We start from the raw sequence: 14,398 nt of genomic DNA on the forward strand, positions 1-14,398 counted from the left end.
TGCTCTAAACTGCGTTTTGCTCCAGCTGTATAAACACAGATGCTAAATGCTGCTGCTAATATACTTAATATTCACTTCTGCATACAATGCAAACTGCTAACATGACACTTAGTTTAAACTTGATTATGGTTGCTCATTTTTGAGCTCATTCAATTAGGCAGACCGTGCAATACACACAGCGATATGTATTAGAAGAGCATTCACTTATCTTAGATGTTGATTTTGCTGTTCTGAAGCAGCTGCACCTGCTACGGCAAACACTAGTCATATATTTGAATGTTGAGCAGCGAGCTCATTGGCTACTGATACAGGAGAGAACCAATCAGCTGTGCCATGTGATAATGATGTCATTAGGTCAGATTGAGTTAGACCTATCGGACTGCGCCATCTAGAGTTTCATGCCAGAACTCTGTATATATAGCCTAAAGAAATTCCGGCCAGTTGGTCGGTAAACTTGCAGTTAAGGGAGTCGGATGTCAATTCAGTTCAGTGAAGGATTAGTCTGACAGAACCAACTCTTGTCTTTTTGAGCAATTCATTTACATGACTCATTTGTTTATGAATCGCACTACACTTATGTTTTAGAGTGTTTTCTCATCTGCAATACGTCTATTGGACGTTTCCTATCAGATGTCAAATAGATGTTTAGAAGATTATTATGTTTATGGTTTAGAATGAATGTAAAACTGACATCTTAAAGACGTCTATCAGATGTTTGTACACAGCAGATGCTTTCCAGATGAAACGATCTTTAACAGACATCTTGCAGACTTATGTGTGCTATCTGGAAAGAGTGTTGTCAAAGAAAGAAACAATTTATAATATTGTATATAAAATAAATGTAGGGATAATGGGCAAAAGAAAGTGACTCACTCTTTCATCTTTCTCCAGATGTACTGTAGTTTCTACTATTCCAGCAGGAGCTACCTACAGCTACTCGTGTCATGGAATGGAGGGACGTTATGTTTTTGTGAATCTTCCTGGAACTTCAAAGTATCTTACTCTCTGTGAAGTGGGAGTCTATGTGATTTTTCCAGGTAATTCAGAGCTAATTAACAACCTTGCGATTTTGACTTTTAAGCTATTCTCATTTCATAAAAGTGTTTTTTAATAAGTGTAGTTCTAGTCGATGTCCATAGTCTTCAGAAATATACCCAGACAGTGCTGAAAGCACAGTGCCTAATTTGACAGAATAAGTCCCGCCTTCTAAATAAAAGAGCCAATCGCCAATGGGTAAATTCATCGCGTGACTGCAGGTGCAGTTGGAGGCTCTGGTTGCCATATAGAAACAGTCAGTCCTGAATGTGCGTTTTGGACTGCACATGCGCTGCCCGTTTTTTAAAAATGTTTTAACAACATTTATGGGACAGTTCATGTCAGATTTTGTTGCTGATTTGAAATGTTATTTAAATGTGAATCTGGCAGGCAATTTTTTTTAGATTTCAGGATTCCAGAGTGAAAAGATATTCCTTGAAAGGGACTTTGTCTAGACTCGACAGTTCAGACAGATCTGATAGAAATGCATTATAGATTGAAGTAAACCTCCTGAAACACTTTGAAATATAAAATATGCTGACTAAAACCATTTCTTGACACTGTGACATCTTCCAGATAATTTGGAAACAGGAAGAACCGTCGCACAGTCATCAACCTTTGGCACCTGGTTTGCTGAACATGCCATTGACTTAGGTCCATGTTTCACAGAGGTCATCGCGGTCATCGTGTTCCTCAACCAATTTTCAGACTAACCCATGGCGGAGGGTGGATCTGAGTTCTGTGTACCCAGTTAGTAGAGTCGTAATCACAAACAGAATAGACTGCTGTCCAGAACGAATAAACGGAGTGGAGATTCGCATCGGACACTCTTTGGAGAACAATGGCAACAACAATCCCATGTGAGATCCTCTTTCAGTGGCTTAATATCCATAAAAATCCCTGAAAACACATAAAGAAAGACTAGAAGTCTAACTGAGGTTTTCTGTGTCTCTCTTTAGATGTGCTGTGATTTCTAGCATTCCAGCTGGTGTTTCCTCCACCTACATATGTAACAATATGGAGGGTCGATACGTGAATCTGTTCATTCCTGGATATTCAAAGCATCTTACTCTGTGTGAGGTGCAGGTCTATGGAGAAGGTGTGATCAAACAAGGAAAATCAAGCTATAAATGAATGAAATTTCTAATTTTGGGCTGTTGATTACAAAACTAGCGTCTGTTTTGCTTGAACCCGTCACAGTTTCTCACAAGATATGATGCTTTTCGTAGCATTTTTGCTTTTGAGAACCATTTGTAAGGTGAAGAAGTCTTGTATTCTCTCTTAATCAGCAGAAAAACACCACAAACATGACTCCTGTCTGAATCTGAGCCACATTACAACCATTTGTTCAATTCTTTACCCATTTTCACATATGTGACAGTATTTTATACCTAATCCTGATTTCAATTATGGCCAGTGACCGAAGAAAATGCAAACATGAGCCAGATTTTTCTGCTCTATCTGTACATACAATTATTAACAGAACGTTAATGAAAACCATATTTATTCACTTATACAGTGGGTACGGAAAGTATTCAGACCCCCTTAAATTTTTCACTCTTTGTTATATTGCAGCCATTTGCTAAAATCATTTAAGTTAATTTTTTTTCCTCATTAATGTACACACAGCACCCCAGAATTGTTGACATTTTTGCAGATATATTAAAAAAGAAAAACTGAAATATAACATGGTCCTAAGTATTTAAGGGGGTCTGAATACTTTCCGTACCCACTGTATATCTGTGTTTATGCAAAGTTAAATAATACATCTTAAATACTTATTTTTGTCATTAAAACCAAAACTTTGACATTTGACTGCTTTTGTTATTTTGATAAGTGCATTTAAGCTAATGCACATATACTGTATTATTTGAAAAATCCTTATCATTTCATGAAAAAAAAAACTGTATTTGATGGAAGTTCCCTATCTGTCGGTCACTACGAGTTATGTCGAACGACATATGGGGTCTCACTTGGGAGCCCAATCATCTCTGAGTTTAAGAGAAAACTCCAATGAGAATTGGCTAGTGGATTTCGCATGCTGAGCCCCTCCCCGTGCACACGGGTATATAAGGCGACAGCGTGCATCCACTCATTAGATTTTTGCTTCGTAGCCGAGTGGTTGTATGAAAAGTTGTTATACTCCACAAAGTCATTCATCTGCTGTGTGTCGGGAAGCTGTTCTGGTTGGCGGTATGGCGCAAACAGCGGTGTCCCTTTCAGCGATTCCCCTGGGCACTTCAACTAAAAGAGCAGATTTCCTAAAAGAGCAAATCACGGACGATTCGCGTCTTTTTAAAGACACCGTTTCGTCCGTGTCCTTCTGGATGCGGTTGTTTCCTGTCCTCTGACAACGACCACGAACGTTGTCTTCCGTGTCTGGGCATTCAGCACGCTGAAGACGCATTGATGGATGGTCCATGCCCGTACTGCGAGTGCATGACCATGGCAACACTGCGATCGCATCTCTCCGTTCTTAAAGGGAAAGGAGCAGACCCCTCTGTCACTACCCATCCCGGTTTCTCTGCCACGAGCAGAGGACCGCCGGCTAGTGCTCTGGGAGATTTGAGGGTGACAGTGAGAGTTTCTCCGCCGGGCCACGCCCCACGGACCTCTCACTCTTTCCGCAGCACTTGTCCTCTGCGGCTGCTGAGTGATTCTGCTGGGCTGTCTTATGGCAGTCCCAGCATTTCATTTGGTGTGCCGACAGGGGATCAGATGTCGATTGCAGCATCGGGCGATGGGCTATTGACCTCTGTGGATGAAGATTCGGCGGGGCTGCCCCCCTTGGGTGTTGTCGCCACTGCCGAATCGGACCCAGAGTTGACGGCCGTGCTTGCAGCTGTGAGCATCAGGTTGGAGGTGAATACACCGCCCAGCCCTGATTGCTCGTGGCTGAACGATTGGTTTCTCGGTGTAAAGCGCGGCTCACAACCGTGTTCTGCTCTGGTTCCTTTCTTCCCGGAGGTGCATGAGGAAGTGACGTAGTCGTGGTCGGCCCCTTTTACGGCCAGAATCCGCTCGTCTCCTTCCTCCGTCCTCACTACCCTCGATGGCGGGGCGGCTAGTGGGTGCGTCAACATTCCCCAGGAGGAGAGAGCGATTGCGGTGTACCTGTGACCACAAAACACCGCCACTTGGAGGAATAGTCCGCGTCTCCCGTCCAAAGCCTGTATGCTGTGGGCCAAGCTGCCTCTGCCCTGCATGCCATGGCGATCCTGAAAGTTCACCAAGCCAAGGCCTTAACAAATGCACGAGGGTAGTACCGACCCGAGGTTGATGCAGGAGCTGCGCACAGCGACTGACTTCACCCTCCGGGCGGTGGAAGTCAAGACGCGGTCCCTCGGAAAGGTGATGTCCACTCTGGTGGTCCAGGAGTGCCATCTCTGGCTCAGCCTGGTCGAGATGAGAGATGTTGACAAAGTGCGCTTTCTTGACGCTCCCATCTCCCAGGCTGGCCTGTGCGGCGACACTGTCGAGGGCTGTGCCCAGCAGTTCTCGGCAGTACAACAGCAGACTGAGGCCATACAGCACATCTTGATCCGACGTGATCTTCCAGCTGCCACCGTTCCGTCGCGGGCCGTGTCTCAGCCTGCTTGTCGCCGTGGGCGTCCTCCTGCGTCCTCCACACCGGCTCCGCCCCGCGCTGATACATCATCGAGGCCAGCGCGTCAAGCCCCATGCAGAAGAGCGGCGCCCCCTGTGTCGCATCCGGCCGTTAAGTCCTCCAAAAAGACGACGAAGCGGCCCCGACACTGGCAACCTGGAGATGTGGGAGACTGCTCTTCAGGAGGTGGCAAGGACAGCGACTTTGCCACCGACGGTTCGACTCAGCTACGCCTCCTTCCCCCAGAGGAGGGCCGGGCGGAGAATCTTTTGTTTCCTTTTCTTTTTGTTCTGCCACTGGCTCAACGGCCAGCGGTAAACACATTGCCGAAGAAAGAGCAGTTTCCTTTTCCTCCAGGTTGCAAGGCTTGTGGGTCAACAGTGAGCGACGCACTGCTTCCTCACTCTCACCCATGATGCCCACTGTTGCCAGTGGCCAAGAGGTCGCAGTTCGGAGACGCAACACCTCTCCACGCGTTTCTGGCCAGTCCCTCTGGGGACACAGGGAGTTTTGCTGTGATGACTCAGAACGCAATGCCTTCTGGGCCACCCAGTACAACTCCCCATCGCTGCACCACTGCAGGTACGTCGACTGTCCCTTTGGTGCCATTAGTACAGAGTTTGGGAGCGTGGCTTGCGTTGCCCAATCTATCCTGCTGGCTCATTCAGACGGTTCGACTCGGCTATGCGATTCAGTTCGCCAGGCGACCTCCCAAGTTCAATGGCGTTCTCGAGACTTCGGTGGCAGTACGAGACACCTCTGTCTTGCGCGAGGAGATTGCTGTCCTGTTGGCGAATGATTCAATTGAGCCGGTCCCTCCAGCCAAGATGAGGAAGGGGTTTTACAGCCCTTACTTCGTTGTACCCAAGAAAAGCAGTGGCCTTCGACCTATCTTGGATCTGTGAGTCTTGAATTGGGCCCTTCACAAGCTCCAGTTCAAGATGTTGACGCAGAAACGTATTATCAAATACGTTCAAGCCCAGGATTGGTTTGCAGCGTTCGACCTGAAGGACACGTACTTTCATGTCTCGATCCTTCCTTGTCACAGACCGTTCCTACGGTTTGCATTCGAGGGTCGGGTATGGCAGTAGAAGGTCCTCCCCTTCGGGCTCTCCCTGTCCCCCCGTGTCTTCACGAAAGTCACGGAGGGTGCCCTTGCCCCACTATGGGAAGTGGTCATCAGGATCCTCAACTATCTAGATGACTGGCTCATCATGGCCCGGTCGTGAGAGGAGTTGTGCGATCACAGGGACCTGGTGCTTCGGCACCTCAGTCAATTGGGGCTTCACGTCAACCCGAGAGAAGAGCAAGCTCTCCCCTGTGCAGAGAATCTCTTATTCAATTAAATTCAATTCAAATTTATTTGTATAGTGCTTTTCACGATACAAATCGTTGCAAAGCAACTTTACAGCAAATTAAGTTTCTACAATATTTAGTGGTAGCTTATCAGTGGTGACTGTCAGTTAATGTACATATGGCAGAAATGTACGGAAAAATCAATTAAAGACGTAAGCTGTTATGCCCTACTGGCCCACCCGGACCTGGTTTTCGGAACTCATGCTCCTCGTGACAGCCCCTCCCTGGCACATCCCCCTGAGGAAGGACCTTCTTTCTCAGGGGCTGGGGACCATTGGCACCCGCTTCCAGATCTCTGGAACCTCCTATGTGGCTTCTGGACGGGACGCGGCAGACCTAAGTGATCTGCCACCAGTGGTGGTAGACACTATCACTCAGGCTAGAGCTCCCACTACGAGGCAGGCTTATGCTTTGAAGTGGAGTCTGTTCTCTAATTGGTGCTCTCCTCACCAAGAAGACCCCCGGAGATGCTCGATTAGAGTCATGCTTTTTTTCCTGCTAGAAAGGTTGGAGTGTAGGCTGTCACCCTCCACCTTGAAAGTGTATGTTGCTGCTATCACAGCACATCCCGATGCAGTGGACGGCCGGTCCCTGGGAAAGCATGACCTGATCGTTAGGTTCCTGAGGGGCGGCAGAAGGTTGACTCCTCCTAGGACACCCCTGATACCCTCCTGGAATCTCTCTGTTGTCCTGGCTGGACTTCAGAAGGGTCCCCTTGAGCCGCTTGATTCAGTTGAGCTGAAGTTTCTGTCTCTCAAGACAGCTCACCTGACCGCGCTCACTTCCATCAAGAGGGTCGGGGACCTCCAAGCATTTTCGGTAAGTGAAGAGTGCCTTGTGTTCGGGCCGGCCTACTCTCACGTTATCCTGAGACCCCGGCCTGGATACGTGCCCAAGGTTCCCACCACTCCCTTCTGAGATCAGGTGGTGAACCTGCAAGCGCTGTCTCCGGAGGAGGCAGATCCAGCCTTGGCGCTGCTGTGTCCTGTAAGAGCATTACGCATATACGCGGACCACACCCAAAGCCTCAGAAGCTCTGAGCAGCTCCTTGCTTGCTTTGGAGGTCAGCAGAAAGGGAAGGCTGTCTCCAAGCAGAGGTTGGCCCACTGGATAGTGGATGCCATCGCCTTGCGTACCAATCCCAAGGCGAGCCATGGCCCCTGGGGGTGAGAGCCCACTCCACTCGGAGTGTTGCCTCCTCCTGGGCGCTGGTGCATGGCGCCTCTCTGGCAGACATCTGTCAAGCTGCGGGATGGGCGACACCTAACACCTTCGCGAGGTTTTACAACCTTTGTGTAGAGCCAGTTTCTTCCCATGTGTTGGGTAACAGGTAATTGGCGGGAAGATCTGGCTAGGTCTCACTCTTGCTGCACCATTCCCCCTCACACAGGGATGCGAGCGCCTTTCTTCTCCCAGTAGAGTTTCCTGGTTGGCGAACCCTGGTCGAGCATCCTCCAGCACCCCCGGCAGTCAGACTTGGCGGAGGAGTCTGACGGCAGGCCCAATACTGGTGTTACCATGCCCGGAGTCCCGGTCAGCCCCTGTACTGGGCTAGGTGTCCATATGGCTTGATTCCCTATGGGTAATCCCATATGTGTTTTCCTCCACGGTAAGGTTTCCCTTTCAGTAAACCCGTGTCTTCCCTTGACAGACCCGCTCTGTCAGTCTCTTCTGGCTGTTGTTCCATCCCTACTCTAAGGTAGGACCTGCCTCAGAGACCCATTCCATATGTAGTACTGCCCCCTGGGTCAGTCCATATCAGTATCTCCACATGTCACCTCCCAATGGGTAGGATGTGGTCTCCATAGCGACCTTTTCCCTTAGGCTCGCTTCCCCATCGTTCTGCCAGGCTGAAAGAACAAATAGGAAAGATTTGAATCAATCTTTAACTGAAGGTTGAAATCCCTTCCAAAAACTGTTTTTGTGGACGGAACAGCAGCATGGCCTTCTCCAGCAGCGATGTACTCACCATTTGGTCCCCTTCGGTACCAAGGTCAGTGAATTTGCACTGGGGCTTTGGGAAGGTTACGACCTTAGGGTAGCTTTTGTCTTGACATGCTATGGCTTGTCAACAATTGCAGCGCCACAGGGTTATGACGGTGTTCAGGTTGTGGTGTTTTCCATAGGCCCCATATGTCGTTCGACATAACTTGTAGTGACCGACAGATAGGGAACGTCTCGGTTATGTACGTAACCCTCGTTCCCTGATGGAGGGAACGGAGACATTATGTCCCTATGCCACAACCTTGAAATATTCGCTGTTGCATGTTCTCGGCTCCTTAGCGTAAAACATAATGAGTGGATGCAAGCTGTCGCCTTATATACCCGTGTGCACGGGGGAGTGGCTCAGCATGCAAAATCCACTAGCCAATTCTCATTGGCGTTTTCTCTTAAACTCGGAGATGATTGGGCTCCCAAGTGAGACCCCATATGTTGTTCGACATAACGTCTCCGTTCCCTCCATCAGGGAACGAGGGTTACGTACGTAAACGACACGTTTTTTATTGATATTTTTAAACTCACCATAATCATTTGCAAATCAGTTGAATTCCAAGATGCAGGGATGTAATTGATTTATTGTTTTTAACACCTGGGAATAATTGCAACGTTAACCTTTTTACCGAACAAATTGAAACAATTTGACAGAGCGATGATCAGTTATTGTCCAACGACGCTGTCGAGATCGAAGTTGATGTAGCAATGAACAGACAAGGAGGGGGTCGGAGACGTAAACTCACAGATTTACCTATTGACCAGGTGATTAAAAGAAAAAAACATGAGTTTATGTGCCCCATGAATATTTCTAATAAAAATCTGCCTCGCACATTTACTCGAACTGCAATTACCCGAGAGCGAATTAGAAAATCGGGCCACCGTCATCCACAACGACGCAGGATTCTCGATCCAAGACAAGATCGGTCTTCATGATAAAGCGACGTTTGAAACTCTGCTAGATATCAAAATCGTCTGTTTTTACAGGATAAACTCAGGAGCGTTAGAAACTTTCAAAAATCATGACGAATTTCATCCTAAAACTGTGTACCTTTATTTACATGACGAGCATTACTACATGATTCTGAATCTGACGGCGTTCATAGGCGCTGACTATGTATGTCAATTCTGCTATAAAGGCTACACAAGTAGTCGAGATCACCATTGGAAGTATGTCTGCAACGTCTGTTTTGACAGTGATTGCTTCAAATACCCTAAAAGAACCGTGCACTGTCCCGATTGTCGATGCTATTGTTATTCGAGCTACTGTTACGACATGCATAAGAAGATTCCACCTGGCAAAGACAACGCTCCTTGCGATGTTATAAAATAATGCAAACTATGTAACAGATGGTACGAAATTATAGGCCCCGTCGATCGACACAAATGCGCTCCCAGTCGATGCAGTGATTGCTCTGAAGAACTGCACGACCGAGGGTTACATTTCTGTTACATACATCCCCAACCACCCAAGGAACCTAGCAAAAAATATATTTTTTATGACTTTGAAACGTTTATGAGTACTTATTCGGTTCCCGAGAGACTGAAGTCGAGAGACACTTTTTGGCGGACATACTAATGCGCATAAACTTTATCACAAAACGACCGAAGGGGAGAAAATAAGTTACGTAGGCTTTACCAGCTTATACCCCTTCTGCCAAGCTAGGAAAAGCTATCCGATCGGTCACCCCAAAATCATTTATAACGATTTTGAACCTATTGAAAATTATTACGGACTTATCAAGGCGAACGTGTACCCACAGCGCAAATTACTCCATCCGGTCCTGCCTTACAGATGCGGGGGAAAACTAATGTTCCCTTTATGCAGAACTTGCGCGCACGCCGAAAACCTGACAACAAGCTGGAGAGAGCTCTCTCAGGGTGTTGGGTCAGTATCGAGCTTTTAAAAGCGATCGAGAAGGGTTACGTCAGTCACAAATCAGTCACAACCCCGCTCAGAGGTCTATAAACAAGCTATTGCTCAATAGTTTATGGGGAGATTCTCTATGAGGGAGGATTTAGCACAAACCACCCTCGTGAAAGACCCTGAAGATTTCACCAGTATCATTTTTGGTAAAACCGATACCCTGAAATATTTCACATTCGTCTCAGACGATGTTGCGCTTGTCCAGCGTCGTCCCCCCAAAGGGGATGTTCACCAGACTTGCGACATTGATGTGTTTATAAGAGCCTTTAGGACGGCTCACGCCCGACTGGAGTTGTACGACCTGATGGACAAACTCGGCGACCGAGTTTTATATTCCGGCACAGCGTCATTTTTGTGTCTAGGACAGCGACTGTCCGCTTAGATTCCCTGATTGGTCTGGTTAACATCTATGTGACATCTCACGACGATACACAATACATGCTGGCTCGTGCTGGAAACATTGTGAGGGATAAAAAGCATCTCACGTTGCACAACAAGTCAGTCGACAAAAGGTTCAAGGTGGTGTATAATAAGCGCAGACTTTTACCTGATTTCAACACCCTTCCTTATGGCTACTGATTCAATAATGCATAGAGGGGTTCAGGACGCTTCCGAGTTTGACTTTAGGCTTCAGCACCCATTTTCGTGTGTGATACGTGGACCGTCCAATAGTGGCAAGACCTATTTTGTAAAACGCCTGCTGGAAAATGGTTTAAATGGTTTAAAATCGAAAACATTGTTTATATTTACAATTGTTGGCAACCTCTGTATGATGAACTGCTTAAATTGTACGACATTAAATTTGTTGAAGGAATACCAACGTTTCTGAATGATGATCATTTACTACCCATCAACAAAGCTAATCTTCTGATTTTGGACGATATGATGGGCGAAGCTAGCGGGAACGCTCAAGTCCAAAAAGTCTTCATGCAATTTGTACACCATCGTAATCTTAGCGCTATATATATTGTACAGAATTTATTCGCTGAAGGTAAATCGAGCAGAACCATCAGCTTGAAAACAAATTATTTAGTTTTGTTTAAAAATCCCCAGGACGCTGATCAGGTGATGGTGTTGGGGAGACAGATGTATCCGACCAACGTGAAATACTTTATAGAGTGTTATCAAGACGCTACCAGTCAGCCTTACGGTTACGTTATGATAGACTATAAAGCAAAAACGCCCGAACAGTACCGGCTCAGAACGGGGTTGCTTTCCAATCGCCAAGTGGTCTACCTCCAGAAAAAAAAGAAGAACGTGATCATTCGTCATGTCCGCCAAGCTTTGTAAGCACCTACCTCTGTTAAAGCTGCTACATAAAGCAACGTCTAAACAGCGATGTCTTATTTTACAGTCGTCGTCCGACAAACTCATTTTAGCACTCTGCAAAGTAACGCTAAACATCCTTTATGGTACGACTCCGATCAACCAGCAGCAGTACCAAAAACTGAAAAGGAGAAGATCGGAAATTAAATTTCTCGCCAATAAAAAAATCTGTATAACCGCCAAGAAACGTGTTTTCAACCAGAACGGCTGATTTCTTTTACCCCTACTAAGCGTAACGGTAGCCTTTATTTCCATCTTAATATCGTCTAGACAGGGTTGAGCATGGAGTATGCCGAGAATATGTATCTTGTTCCCCAGAACCAGCTGGAAATGTTGAAATCCGGAAGCCTTCGCGAGAACATTCAACAGGTCCTAGAGAATGATCTGGATACGGCCATAAGAAATATTTTACTCAGGACCGATTTGGATCAACGTGAAAAAGCCAAACTCTACTCAAACATCCTAACAAGGTTTTTGACGATCGTTAAACAAGGCGATCACGAGAGTAGCGTTTTAACGCTCTCATTACCAAATCCTGACCCCGGTCATAAAGGCGATCGTACCACTAATTTCCCCGAAGGTGATGAGGGTTCGGGAGATGTCGTAGCCGAAGTTCTGAAGAACGTACAGTCGAGAAGCGTGAAAAACAGTCGATACATATTAGACAAAATGTCTAAAGCTAAAGGACTCAGCGCTTGGAACGAGTCGGTTGAATTTGTGTTTAAAGGTAAAGCCATAACAGGCTCGCACATGCTCGATTTGTTAAAAAATATCACAGCTCCGCACCAGGTCCGGGATGACAGAAGACCTCTAGGATGGCCGGAGTTTCTACAGGCGTTTGCCGAATTAAACATTCCGTTTTCTACCATACCGAATCATCATGTTTGACGTATGATTAGTTCTTTAAAAAGCAAACCTGGAGCGACTGCTCACACGCCGGAACCTACGCGTCCTTATAAAAAGATGGTCAAAAAGAGAATTTCACAAACTATGGCACCCGCTTCAAATCACAGACTCTCGATCGAAGGCAATGGCTGGAATTTTAACGTTGTATTCATGTGTTCTTTTAATGCTGTGTATACCTAATGTTTGAATTTTTTTTTTTTATAAAAGTCTGTAAAACGGATATCGGTTTATTTATGATCAAACAAATACATTTCGATAATTCAATCATGCAACATAAACATTACACGTCTGCACACAATGAATACACAAAGACATTTTTTCATTACAAACATTAGACCTTAGTCTTTTTACAAAGAGCGACACCATTTTATAATTTTTAATATAATTGTCGCTGTACAAATTCATCACATGTTTATAGTCTCGACTCCTGGCTAGGTGGTATAGGAAAAACGCACAGTGTTGTCCGCACACATCCGACGTAAAATCCTGGACTCGTTTGGTAGAATATAACACGACAGGAGCGCTGGATATTAAAACGTTTTTGATGGATGTTGGAAAGCGTTCGCTGTCAGGAGCGTTGCTGAAGCTATCGAAAAAACAGCCGGAACCCTCTAGTTAAATAAGCAGCGAGCCAGTGCTCCCCCGGCTGGTCGGAAGGGTGGGTGTTAATGATAGCAATCGCCGGTAAGGTCCTTAACGGTCTTTCAAGCAGCTGATCGCTTGGAAGAACTCAGATAAAATGAGTGTTACACGAAATTGTGTCCATGATAGCCGTGAGTTGCACCGTGTTCATTTTTTTCTGTTCAGTAGTAATCGACCAAGACCTGTCTGCGGTTAGACACTTCGATGATTCTGTAAAACACTGCGTAAATGATGAGATTAATTGTATGCATCAGCGGCTGTCTGAAGCGTGCTTCGAGTCTGATATTCCCGGACTTGATGAGCGATATGTGCTGACCGCAGTCTTCGTCAGGTGTGAGGTTAAAGGCGTAAAGCTAATAACCTCTCAGAAAATCATCCCTGTTGATAGAGAGTGCCTGATTTTTAAGATGTCTCCCGGTAGCGTTCGCCAGCTGATAAAATTCTCATACGGCAGATCCTGAGGTAAAATCTGGCTGTAGAGGTTTGGCGGGGAATTGTTGACAATCTACATAGACGGCCAGGAACTCCAAATCATAATGTTTGAACGTGAATGGGTTTTTATCGTAGGATCCGGTGAACGCGTCGCTATCCACCATAGCCAGGATGATAGATTTTGGTAATGTCCCCAAAAACTAATTTTCTTGATTTGATACGTGGGACCCAGCAGGTATGGACAAAATTTTTAGGCAGACCCTATCTATGGGGTACTTGGCCGCGGTTGAGACCAAGGTCTGGGCATGCGCCAGTCTCACGGACGGTGATACGGACACTTTCTTGACAAAAAGTGACGCCGACATGATATTTAATTTATAGGCCACGTCCTCGCCGGTCATCAGGCAGAACTCATCATTGCCTCTGATCATTCCAATTTTTATGTCGACGCCGTTTAGCATTAATTTTTCTTGAAAGAAAATATCGCTGTGAATAGGAGCCAGCAGCTCCACAACCCTGCTTCCGGTAGTGGAGAGCGATCTCTTAGTCAGCCCCGCGTTACGTCCCACAGGATCGGTTTCGTCCATGTGACCTGCAGTGTCTTTGAAAAACAGACCGGCTGAGAAAAGCGATTCCAGCGCATCTTTGCTGTAGTTGATAAGACTCTCGATGATGCATCGGTAAGGGTAAGTGCTCGAGCTCTGAGACATCAATCGATCACCGAGACTGACATCGACTTGTGAAAATATAGTAGCTCCGGGGTCATTTATTAGGGCTACCTTTGCAGGGTCTGGGATGTTACTCCCATTAGGTCTTGTGATTTTAAGACGTAGAAACAACAACGTGTTATTTAGGTCGATGTAATCTTCACCGGTTTCCGCGATAAAAAACTCCAGAGGTGACGAGTCCGATATAGCTGAAAAAGGCGGTACTTTTAAATAATTATTTAAATTTTAAATAAATTTTTCTTGATATCCGTCTGCGTCAGTGGGACTGTAAACAAATACAACTCTGACTTAATACACTCTCCCGACATATGATGCAGTAACGCCATGTTAGAATATGGTTTTTACGTTTCTCTTAGTCGAGACGTTTCGCTTCACAGTCTTCTTACGCTTACGGCGTGTGACTGAGACGTTCTTGGATCCACGCTTTGTTTTCTTTATTGAATGACC

The 14,398-nt window shown here is 46.0% G+C and overlaps 1 pseudogene; it reads left to right on the forward strand.

Annotated features, from left to right (window-relative positions):
• Positions 1-2,169, forward strand: part of LOC107720474 (uncharacterized) — a 9,245-nt pseudogene extending 7,076 nt beyond the window's left edge.
• The last annotated feature ends 12,229 nt before the right edge of the window (positions 2,170-14,398 follow it).

This window comes from Sinocyclocheilus rhinocerous, unplaced genomic scaffold (genome assembly GCF_001515625.1).
Source record: "Sinocyclocheilus rhinocerous isolate Xijiao unplaced genomic scaffold, SAMN03320098_v1.1 scaffold691, whole genome shotgun sequence".
Taxonomy (NCBI): Eukaryota; Metazoa; Chordata; class Actinopteri; order Cypriniformes; family Cyprinidae; genus Sinocyclocheilus; species Sinocyclocheilus rhinocerous.